General features: G+C 51.6%; 1 long non-coding RNA gene across 1 annotated transcript; it reads left to right on the forward strand.

Annotated features, from left to right (window-relative positions):
• The first annotated feature begins 9,474 nt into the window (after positions 1–9,474).
• Positions 9,475–10,231, forward strand: LOC135978085 (uncharacterized). Its single transcript, XR_010595517.1, has 3 exons — positions 9,475–9,567; positions 9,891–9,977; positions 10,097–10,231. It is a non-coding gene; the product is annotated as an uncharacterized LOC135978085 (long non-coding RNA).
• The last annotated feature ends 399 nt before the right edge of the window (positions 10,232–10,630 follow it).

Here is a 10,630-nt window from a genome sequence, read left to right on the forward strand (position 1 = left end):
TTGCAACTCCCTCAGGTGGCAGCAGTAGTGAGCGCTTGTCCTCCTTTTCTGGACTAGCCACCAGATAAAGGACACGATACATGTGGCCAAGGAAAGACAGAGGCAGTGTTGCCTGTTAACATGGCTCTGGTGGGGGAGCACGGCAGGTTACTTTGGACTAGGTAGGACCCACATGTCTCCAAACCTGCACCTCCCGAGGCTCCAGAGACTTCGCTCCCGATCCCAGAGCGTCCTCAGAGTCCTACAGCGCCAGATGGAATCTGGCCTCTCCCCCCACCTCAGCAGTCCAGAAAAAGTTATTTGTAGACATGTTCTGTGTCCTCTCCTGCAACACTCCCCTGTTGGCGACTAATGCAGTCACAGAGTCCAGGCTCGGATATTAGGAAACACTATTTCACTAGGAGGGTGGTGAAGCACTGGAATGGGTTCCCTAGGGAGGTGGTGGAATCTCCATCCTTAGAGGTTTTTAAGGTCAGGCCTGACAACGCCCTGGCTGGGATGATTTAGTTGGGGATTGGTCCTGCTTTGAGCAGGGGGTTGGACTAAATGACGTCCTGAGGTCTCTTCCAACCCTGACATTCTATGATGTCTCTGTCCCTCTTTTATACTCTCTTTCAGTTGCTAGAAAGATCGTTGCTGTGTCATGGGGGTCAGGCAAGCCCATTGGTCAGGCAGTACCCCACTGACTAAGTGCCCTCTCCAAGGAGTCTCTCAGAGAGTGGATTCTTCCTGATGGGCCATCAACACCTTTCTGGCCCTCCTTTGTTTCTACTGTAAAGCTGGCTGTGGGCGTCTCCCAACCTCACAACATATTTCAGAAACGCACAGAGAGCATAACTTCCCATACAATGACAGCACATCCCATCCAACAGGTTATTAATGTTCAACAGATCCAGACATTTTACATCCCACCTCACAAGGCATGCATAATACAAAACACCTCATAATCATATCACAGTGGTGAATACTGTGTGCTACTGAGGGATACAGGGTTCCAGAGTGTCAGTGGATCATGGCCAATGGCAGTAAAAGCCCAAAGGAGATGCTCCCCTGGAACAGCCTTTGGTGACAGCAAGGTCCCCACTGAGAACTTCAGTGCGACTCTGCAGCTGTTACCCACCTGTCCCACCCCAGCATCAGCTGCAACTCAGTGTTTTTTGAGTGGCTTCATGCTGGCTGCATGCCTAGACAGCAGATAAAATCTGCTAAATCTTTTCTTTCCCAGAAAGAGCCATTCCCATGTTTCTTTCGATTTCCACCCGTGTCAGACAGGAAACAAACCCAATGTAGAGTGCAGGGTGTCACGGCCGTGATGCACTCTGAGAAAACCCAACAGCATTCACAGCTGGCTGTGTAACTTTTCATTGTCTGATCACTGCCTTCCTGCCTCCCAGCCTGAGATCCAAAGTGAAGATGTGGGGTGTTGAGAAGTGGCTTGCCATTAGTAGGGTTCAGAGTTAGCACCACATTGAGATGGACTGAGGCCAGCTCACGCCCCCCCCCCCCCCCCCCCCGATAGCTGTTGTGTGAGGCCCACTACAGACTGGGGCAGAAGTTAGTTTGTTCTGGAACAGCCTTCTAAGAGGAGCAGTGAGGGCAAAAAACCTAACTGGCTTCAAGACTGAGCTTGATAAGTTTATGGAGGGGATGGGATGACCAGACTGCCCACCATGGCATGTAGCCAATCTGTAACTGCTAGCAGCAAAAATCTCCAACAGGCGGTGATGGGACACTAGATGGGGAGGGCTCTGAGTTACTACAGAGAATTCTTTCTCAAGTGTCTGGTTGCTGGGTCTCCCCCACAAGCTCAGGGTCTAACTGATCGCCATATTTGGGACTAGGAAGGAATTTCCCTCAGGTCAGATTGGCAGAGACCTGAGGGGAGGGGTCGCCTTCCTCTGCAGCACGCAGCACAGGTCACTTGCAGGTTTAAACTAGTGTCAATGGTGGATTCTCTATAACTTGAAGTCCTTAAACCATGACTGGAGGACTTCAGTAACTCAGCCAGAGGTTCGGGGTCTATTACAGCAGTGGGTGGTGAGGTTCTGTGGCCTTCAATGTACAGGAGGTCAGACTAGATGACCTTCTGACCTTAACGTCTATGAGTCTTATTGAGTGGTTCACCCTTAATCTAAAGAACCAAAACCTGGGAAATACCAGACAGGAGACCATCAAACAGGAGTAAAAAGCAGTAAAAAGCCTCAGCAAAGAGCTCCAGGATACATAGCAGGGCTCATGTGGCAGTGAGTTCCAAAGACAAAAGGACCCATTCATAAGATCATGTTATCTGAAGAAGCCACCCCAGAGACAGCTGCATCTCAGCGCTGGGCGAGCCATCCCCATGTAGTGTTGCTGTGCTGCTGTTCCTCAGCTGTTCCACCCCAGAGGTGACTGCATCTCAGCCCCAGGTGACCATTACCCAGCAGTGGAAAGAGTTCAATATTTGCTAAGGGTTTTTGTTTTCAGTTCTAAGAAATGTCTCATTTCTGAGAAGAGGCAGTTGGGATGTCATTTCTGGACGGAGAGGCAGTGGTCACATCCAGAAATTCACTAGGGGGGTGTATCTCTGGCCAAGCTGTCCAGCCCCCCAAGTTGATCACAGTTCCTGGCACTTTCAGTGCCTTTTAAAGCACGTCCACTTCCAGACCCTGCTGCTCCAAAGAGCCCGTGGGGGGATCTGGGGAATGAAGATTCTCTGCACCCTCCAGTCTCTGTCACTTGCTTTTCCAGCCTGGCCCCATCTCTCTGGGTCTCTCTGTGCTCCCCTCCCACACGCACTCTGCCTCCCACCCCCTCGCACTACAATGTGAGAGCAGGGCCGCCCCACCCACCTTCAAACCCCCGCCAGCTGGGCTGCTGGAAGGATAAGACACAGGGAGTTACGCTTTTGTTTCTCAGACAAAATTTTGCCTGCACAGAGAGAAGCGGAGATTTGGCCGGCTAAGAGCAAGAGGCGGAGGGCATGTGGAGGGTGTTTGCCCCAATCTAGCCCATCCCCCCTGTGACAATGCGGTTCTGGCGGAACCCAACTGAGAGTGCCAACTCAAGACAAATTGCTCAAATAGGGCCGTTACAGCCCAAGGCTGGGGTTTTTTCCACCTCTAAGGCAAACCAAACCAGCCAGACTAGGAGGACTTCGGTCTCACCCCACTGGCTAACCGCAAGTCTCACAAGCAATCTCCTTAGACACTCCAGTTTCCCAGTATTCCCATCAGTGCCACTCGTTATGGGGACAAATGGTTATGAAAACCAATACCAAAGTAAAAGAAAAAGGTTCTCCTGATCCCAAAGGACCAAGCCCCAGACCCAGGTCAATATACAAATCAAGTCTTACCCACAAATCACGCTGTTGCCAATCCTTTAGAATCTAAAATCTAAAGGTTTATTCATAAAAGGAAAAAGATAGAGATGAGAGTTAGAATTGGTTAAATGGAATCAATTACATACAGTAATGGCAAAGTTCTTGGTTCAGGCTTGCAGCAGCGATGGAATAAACTGCAGGTTCAAATCAAGTCTCTGGAATACATCCCCCGCTGGGATGGGTCCTCAGTCCTTTGTTCAAAGCTTCAGCTTGTAGCAAAGTTCCTCCAGAGGTAAGAAGCAGGATTGAAGACCAGATGGAGATGAGGCATCAGCCTTATATAGTCTTTTCCAGGTGTAAGAACACCTCTTTGTTCTTACTGTGGAAAATTACAGCAAAATGGAGTCTGGAGTCACATGGGCCAGTCCCTGCATACTTTGCTGAGTCTCAAGGCATATCTGCCTTCTCTCAATGGGTCCACTGTATAGCTGATGGTCCTTAATGGGCCATCAAGCAGGCTAGGCAGAGCTAACACCAGTTTGTCTGGGATGTCACCCAGCAGCATAGCATAAATTTGAAATACAGACAGTATAGTGCCAATATTCATAACTTCAACTACAAAAGTGATACACACATATAGACAGCATATTCATAACCAGTAAACCATAACCTTGTCTTAGACACCCCATTTGACCCCCTTTATACAAGATTTGCGTGCCACTACAGGACCTTGGTTGCAATAATGATTTATATGGTCCCAGATTATATCAATAACGTCACACCCCCCCAAGGAGCAAGATTGTCCCCCCCACTCTATCCCCCTCCCCCCTCCCCCGCCAAGGGGCAGGATCGTCTCCTCTGCTCTATTCCCCCAGGTTGCAGGATTGTCCCCCCGCAGTCTATTCCCCACCCATGGGGCAGGATCATCCATGCTTGTTCCCCATGTTTCACCCTCCCTAACTGTGCTAGGGCATTGCCAAGTCACATGATAAGTCCTGGCTCTCTGTGGGGCGGAAATTCCCTGCAGCTGGGGGTGGCGGGGTGGGACAGGGTCAGTTCGGACCTTGCCCTCTGTCCAGCAGAAAGATAGGCTCAGACAGCGGCTAATCTACCCCCAACGCTGGGTCTGGCTCATGGCGTGATTTGAAACACTGTCAAACTCTGACCAGTTCAACCAGCTAAAACCCGGGCAAACCCTTGGCCTGTGGAATCCCCCAGAACAGTGGCTTGTTTTGCGTTAGCCGCGATCGGGACATTTACAGGCACAAGCTAATCTATGGAAGGAGAGCCGGCCCCTCAGATGTTCACCCCCCCCCCTCCACACACACACAAAAACGAGGGGTTCTATATATTTGCTTGCTGGTCTTTGGAGACGCTTTTCCAGCCCTTGCCACAAAGACCAGCAAGCAAATATATAGAACCCCTCTTTTTTAGGGGGCTGGCTCTTTCCGTGGGTTAGTTTGTGCCTGTGATGCGCACTGCTTTGCCTTATCACAGCGCAGCAATCCCATGCCTCCAGCAGCTGGGGATTGCAGCAAAACCCCAACTGCCCTGTGAATCTGGCAACTTTTCGGAGGATGAAATCCTTATAGATTTCGTCCAAAGAGGGAGGGAAACAAAATTCCCATTTTCTATCTTGATGGGGGGAGAGGGGTGTCCACTTAGGATGAAAAAACGAATTGGGCCGGCCCTGGTGCTTGCTCAGGAGACATCACTGATGGTAGGACAGATAGAGCCGGTCCCCTTTGGGGCCCATCGGTGGCTGGGAGGGATCCCAGGGTGGGAAACTGGGGAGTCTCCAGCAGAAAAAGAGGAGACTTTGGTGCTCCAGGACTAGAGCCCAGCGTTAGGGGAGTGGGGTTGGGCCAGGGCATCTTCTATCCCCTTTCTGTGCCTCAGTTTCCCCCACCCAATGCCCAGGGCTCTGTGGGGGTGAGAGGGTGAATTTGCTCTCATGCCAGCTGGAGGAAAGCTCGGCCAGTCAGCACCCAGCTCACTGCATGATGGGAAGGAAGCTATTTCCTTGTTAGGCCCTGAGCGTGGCCTTTCCTAAGGCTGAGCTCGGTGCCTCCCGGACTCGGGCTCCAGGAGCCCCTGTGTCTCCCCAGCTGCCCTCGGCAGCGAGTCTGACTGAGATCAAACTCCTCTCAGAGGCTTGTGCCCCTGCCAGGCGTGGCACTGCCAGTGATTAACCCCTGGCACATGGGGTCTGCCAGGCCGTAGGCAGCAGAGAAAAGTCCAGTGTCACCAACAGCCCCAGCGCTAGGGTAGGCTGGGCACAAGCCAACAACACGTGCTGTGATACAGCCAAAGAGCGTCGGCCATGCTCCCAGCCCGGTGGGGGGTGGAGGGGTGGGTGTCTCTCCAGGGACGCAGAGACGCTGACAGAGTGCAGGGGGCCATTGGGGATAATCAGCTGGACGTGAGCCCCCGTGCGACAGTGTGGTCAAAGGCGCTAAGGATGCCCAAACAGGGGAATCGTGCGTAGGAGCAGAGAGGTCAGTTTACCTCTGGATTTGGCGCTGGTGCGACCGCTGCTGGGGTCCTGTGTCCAGTTCCGGAGCAGTCCAAGAAGGATGTGAATATATTGGAGAGGGGGCAGAAGGGGGGCCACGCGAATGGTTAAAGGATTACAAAACGTGGCCTGGAGTGATAGACCCCAGGAGCTCAAGCTGTTTAGCTTAGCAAAGAGAAGCTCCCACCTCCCAGGGTGACTTGCTCCAGTCTAGAAGCACCTACACGGGGATCAAATATTTAATAATGGGCTCTTCAGGCTAGCAGAGAAAGCTCTAACGTGACCACACGGCTGGAAGTTGAAGCTGGACACTTTCAGCCTGGAAAGAAGATATCTGCGTTTACCAGGGAGGGGAATTAACCATGGGAACAATGTACCAAGGAGTGCGGTGGATTCTCCCTCGAGGTGGGATGTGTTTCTAAGAGATCTGCTCTCGTTCAAACAGGAATTAACTGGGGGCAGTTCTCTGGCCTGTTATCCAGGAGCTCCTGGCTCCCTCCTGGCCTGGGAATCTACCAATCTCCGCCATGACTTCTTGGAATCCATCTTCTCGCTCTGGTGCTGCCCGGTGGACAGGGACACAAAGTGGGCAGGTAAACTGAGTCACACAGCTTGTTCACAGAAATATTCCCATGTTCTCTCGCTCCTCCCCAGACTCCTGCTGCCAGGAAGGGACACACCTGGGCTAGAGATCAGCCATCCTCCAGCAGAGCCCTACTGCTCCGGGTGCCAGGTCCTGACCCAGTAGGTTCCCCCCATTCAGTGGGTCTAGAGAGATGGATCAACTCCGGGAGGACGTCACCTGCTCCATCTGCCTGGATGTCTTGGACGACCCCGTCTCCATCGAGTGCAGCCACAACTTCTGCCAGGGCTGCCTCGTGGCTCACTGGCGCGGGGTCTCGGCCCAGGGCTACCAGTGCCCCGAGTGCCGGACTCCCTGTTCCAGGGACAGGATGACCCCAGACATGTGGCTGAGAGCCCTGGTGAAGAAAATCACAGAGCCCCTGTGGGAAGAGATGGAGCTGGTGAGACCAGACAGGCTGAATCAGGGGAAAGGGACGCAGGGCGGGGACTGGCTGGATCGGGGGGGGGGGGGGGGAATGGGACACGGGGCCTTTCCTCTCTAGGGGGCACAACCTCTGATTTGGAGGGCAGGGGACTGGATGGCTCACGGCGGGTGGAAATGGCTCAAGAGGATCTGATCTGAGGGGCAGGGACTAGTTGGTTCAGGGGATGGGAATGGGGCACGGGGCTCTCATCCAGAAGCAGGGACTGGCTGGCTCTGGGATGGGGTCCGAGCTCTGACCCTGCTCTGTCCCTGCAGCAGGGGCCGGGGGCTCAGCCAGAGCCGGGGCGCCCGGCGCAGCTGGTTCGTCTGGATGACAAAGGCAGCCTGATCCTGTACGAGGAGGCCCTGAGCCTCTGCCTGGAGCAGGGTGGGGTGGGGGACGCCCCCGTCTGCCTGGTGTCCATCATCGGGGAGCAGCGCCGGGGAAAATCCTTCCTGATGAACTGCCTGCTGCGCCGGCTCCGGAGCCTGGTGGGTGGGGGGAAGATTCTAAGGGGAGCAGGGGTCTGGAGTAGTGCGGGGGAGGGGAATGGAGGAGTCTGGAGCGGGTAAAGTCCTGTGCAGGGGCAGGGGGACGGGAGGGGCTGGAGGAGGGGGGAAAGAAATGGGCAGATGGGGATAAGGTCCCAGCCCTGTAGTTCCCTACAGACACACTGGGATGGAGTTGGGGGTGGGGGGTGTTCACAGCTTGAACCTCCTCCCCCAGAGCCTGTCTCCAGCCCAGGGCCGGCCCCAGGGAGCCGGGCAGCGGAGGAGCCAGGGCTGGGCAGGGGCAAGGGTGGCATCAGTGCAGGGAACTCCTCGCTGTGGCCGGTGGATCTGTCCCTGCAGGGGGCCGTCTTCCTGGTGGACACCTAGGGCTCCCTGGACCTGAAGCGCCGCATGGAGACCAGCATCAAGCTCTCCGTGTTGGGCATATTGCTCAGCTCCTACTGGGTGGGGGAGCCGTGCTGCGGGGGACGGGACTGAGGGCTCTGCAGGGGGTGCCGTGCTGTGGGGAGCGGGGTGAAGGGGCCAGATGTGGTCTCAAAAAGTGATCACGATACAGACAGACAAAGAGAAATGCCATCCGGTTGTCTTTTAGGCCTTTTACTTCACTTAGCCAATTAACTAACTTGTATAATTGGTTATTTTATATTCATTAATAGCTGCCAGTTATTGATTATTTGTGAGTCACTACTGGCTATTAGCTGTTTGTTATTTCGTACCCACCATTAGTTGTCAGTTGATTTCATAGTGACCATGTGGGGAGATGGAAAATAAAAGTTTTGTTGACAAATGGAAAGCTGACAAAATCAGCATGTTTTCATGCCAATTTCCACTTTCAAAGAACAGCCAAATGTTAGCATTTCTTGGGTTTCTCTCTGCACGTTTTTGGGTTCCACTCATTGTTTCTCAGGTTTCGATCTATGATTTTCAGCCTTTGGTTTTCAGTTCCTGTTCATTGTGTTTTGGTCCATGCTTGTCAGTTTTGTGGCTTTAGTTATCACCACTCCCATTTCATTTATTGGGTTTCATTCTTTGATTGTCAGATTTTGATCTCACTGGTTTGAGGGGAGCGGTTCATTATTGGTTTTCTGCTTTTTGTTTATTGGTTACAAGATTTCAGTGTTTGTTTACAGAGCTTCATTTATTAGTGTCTCTCTACTGATTACCGGCTTTTAATTTTTCTTGATATATTTGGAGTGTTTAAACTTTTTTTTCATTTCTGCTGTTCACTTATTGCTTCTTTATGCTATTGGTTTCTGTCTTTGACTATTCATTTTCTAACTTTGACTTGGTTTTGTGACCTTGATCTGGTTTTCATACTTCAATTATTGGTTTTCTGGTTTGGCTATTGGTTTTCTGATTTTCATGACCACTTTTCTGGCTTTGATGATTGGACTTCTGCATTCAGTTATTGCTTTTCTGATATTGATTACTGGTTTTCTCTCTTTCACTTTGGGGTACAGTATTTTGACTTTGATATCTGGTTTTCTGACTTGCATTGCTGGTTTTGACTCTTTGACTACTGGTTTTCTTATTTCAAATACTTATTTTTTATTGTTGGCTTTCAGACGTTAATTCCCCATAACTTGCTTTGATTACTGTTTTTCTGACTTTGATAAATGCTGGTTTTCTATTTTTGACCATTGGTTTTTGGCATTAATTATTAGTGTGTTGATTTTGTTAAGTGATTGTGTGATTTATTTCACTGCTTTTCTGGTTTCAATCATTGGTTTTCTGATTCCAATGACTAGTTTTCTTCTTTTCATTATTTCTTTTTGGTCTCCAATTGTTGGCTTGATGAGTTTGATTTTTGGCTTTCTGTGTCTTCTGTGACTACTTTTCTAGAACCAACTATTGGGTTTTCTGAATTCAGTTATTGCTTTTATATCTTTGATTACTGGTGTTGAGTTATTGTTGTTTGAAATGATGTTTTCTCTCTTCATTTTGTCAATTTTTCTCTCTTCAATGATCAGTTTCCACTGAATGTTGTCTGGGATCCCTTTAGTTTCAGTGGCATTTATTTCACTCATTTATTTTGCATTGCCAATCTTGATTGGTCACATGTGCGGGGATGGTTTGTTCAAGATGGAAAAATGTTGCTCGCTCTCTCTCTCTCTCTCTCTTTCTGCATCTCAGATGTTTATTCAGGTTGCGAAGGAGGTTGGAGGGACCTGCAATCTGGCCCCAATCCAGGTGGGTCTTTGTTTCCCATCACCCCCCATATGAGGATATAATGCTTGTTCCACCCCCCACCAGTCCTGTTATCCCACCTGATTCTTACTATTCCTATTTACTGTCTCTATTGCCAGAGCACCTCAGAGCCCCCGTCCTAGACCCAGACCCCATTGTGTCAGATGCTGGACAAAGAAACAGCCAGTCCATTGTTCTCCCTCCACGCCCACATCATGTCCAGGGTCTCAGTGTCCGTGTCTGGGTTGGACAACAGCTTCCAGCTCTGGTCTCCTCTCTGTGCCCCCAGCCCCAGTGTGACCCTTCTCCTGTGCTCTCTGTTGCAGCGCCTGGACCTGTTGGTGCGAGATTGGCAGCTCTCTGGAGCCTACGGCGCGGACGCGGGGCAGGAGTATCTTGGAGAAATCACACAGGTAATGATCAGATACCACGTGTATTCATGGAAACAGCAAACTTTGGGGCGGAGCTGAACGTTTCCACAGCGGGTCTGATTCCCTGCTGACGGCCACAAATGTTGCTTTGACTCCCGCAGGACCTGGAGGTCTCTGCTGAGCAGCCCCTGGTGTTGGAAGCCCTGAGGGCGAGCGGCACCCGGTGCTATCTATTGCCCCACCCTGGCACTCAGTTCACCAGGAGCAGGGCAGGGACGCCAGATGGTAAGAGACCCTCATCTTCTCCCCTCTCAGGAAGCAGTGGCCATTGGGATTGGGGCCGGGGTCTTTGGCCTGATTGGGGGGGTTGGGCACTGGCCGTGGGCCTGGTTTGGACAGAAGATGGCCCAGAACAAGACAGGCACCAACACCCCAGGTCAGGGGAATGAGCTGGAGAGGAGGGCAGGGGGTTCAGATTAGGAGCCCCTGCTGCGGGGGGCAGATAGTGGGAAGAAACCATCACACCTCACTCTGGGTAAGGGTCTGTCCCAGCCGTCAGCACTGGGAACCTCTGTATGCAGGGGATAGATAGATATGAGGATGTTTGGGGATAGATAAAAACAAACTTACAACAGGTAATTTTGCGAGATTACAAAAGGACACAGAGGTTGACCGATTTACAGCCGGGTCACCGA

Source organism: Chrysemys picta, unplaced genomic scaffold (genome assembly GCF_011386835.1).
Source record: "Chrysemys picta bellii isolate R12L10 unplaced genomic scaffold, ASM1138683v2 scaf112, whole genome shotgun sequence".
Classification (NCBI taxonomy): domain Eukaryota; kingdom Metazoa; phylum Chordata; order Testudines; family Emydidae; genus Chrysemys; species Chrysemys picta.